Genomic DNA, 1,419 nt, shown 5'->3' on the forward strand with positions numbered 1-1,419 from the left:
TGAGTGAGTGAGTGAGTGAGAGAGAAAGAGAGAAAGAGAGAAAGAGAGAGAAAGAGAGAGAGAGAGAAAGTGAAAATGATAACATAATAATATTGCAGGGAGTTAGAAACAGTGATAAAGTATAACAAGAGAGATATTTCTTTCTTTTCTTAGCACTTAGCGCACCTACCTGTATAAATAATAAAAGGCAATGCAATTAATATATAGGTCCAAAAATGGCATATGTAATGATAATTAAGACCTTCAAATAAAGCACTTCTCACCGGTTCTAGCGCCTGCCTAATGATGACAAGCTAAAACAAAAGACAAAAATATTAACAATTACAACACACACGCACAAACTACCTGTGTTTCGTTTCCGTGTACAACCACGTTATAATCCAATCAATTTCGCATGTGATTGCGCTTTGAGTTGTCTTTTTGTTTGTTTTTTATTCAAATTGCATTTAAGGGGGTAGGTGTGAAAGGGGGGGGGGTGTGTGGCTTGTCTTTTTGGTTGCTGGGCTGTCTTTAAAAAGAATTGTTCGTTTTTGTTTTAAAAAATCTGTTTTTATATATATAATTTATTATTATATATGCTAATGGTTGTTCATTTGGGATGTTTTGTTTTGTTGTTATTTTTTTCAGGGGGATGGGGTATATCTATTTGATTTGCTTGGTTGTAGGATTGTCTTTGAATGGAGGGAGGGGGGTAAAAATGAGGAAGGAGGCGTTTATTTTGTTTCGTTTTGGAATTCATTTTGGTTTGTTGCATTGTGTATGTTTGCTTTCTTCATAGTGGGGGCGGAGGGGTGGGGCATTGTGAGGGGGGACCAAACCGGTGGTGCATAATTGCCAAGCAGTAAATGGAGGAAAAAAGGTAACGGGCTTGAACGAGGGGGGAAAGTACAGGAAATGTTCAAGTGCCGGAACGAGATTTTTGGAGTGGGATCGGCGACTCAGCGATCGGACACAATTTTTTTTTGTAAAAATGACGAAAATAGATAGTTTGAATTCTTTTATTGTTTTGTAAGTGTTCTTAGTTCTTACGCCCTCATCGACACACTTTATGTGGAGTAGGAGGCAGACGTCCGGCCCTTTCTGCCAGGGTCAGTCCGGGAGGAGAAAGATACAATACAACATACCTGCAAAAAGACACCGAGATACTCGATAGAAATGTCTCCCCAATTTGGAATTGAACTCGGGCCTCCTGCGTGAAATAGCGAGGCACATAACTGCTGCGCCGCAGACGCCGGTAAGGATAGATAGACCCTTGTAGATATCATAAATGGATGGAGTATCAAGACAACGAATAAGTTTTCTATCAAAAGATTATAATAGCTTTGTGTTGCAAGTGCGTGAATTTCTTACTAAAACTGAACAAAATAGATAGATAGATAGATAGATAGATAGATAGATAGATAGATAGATAGATAGATA

Source organism: Aplysia californica, unplaced genomic scaffold, assembly GCF_000002075.1.
Source record: "Aplysia californica isolate F4 #8 unplaced genomic scaffold, AplCal3.0 scaffold00851, whole genome shotgun sequence".
NCBI lineage: Eukaryota > Metazoa > Mollusca > Gastropoda > Aplysiida > Aplysiidae > Aplysia > Aplysia californica.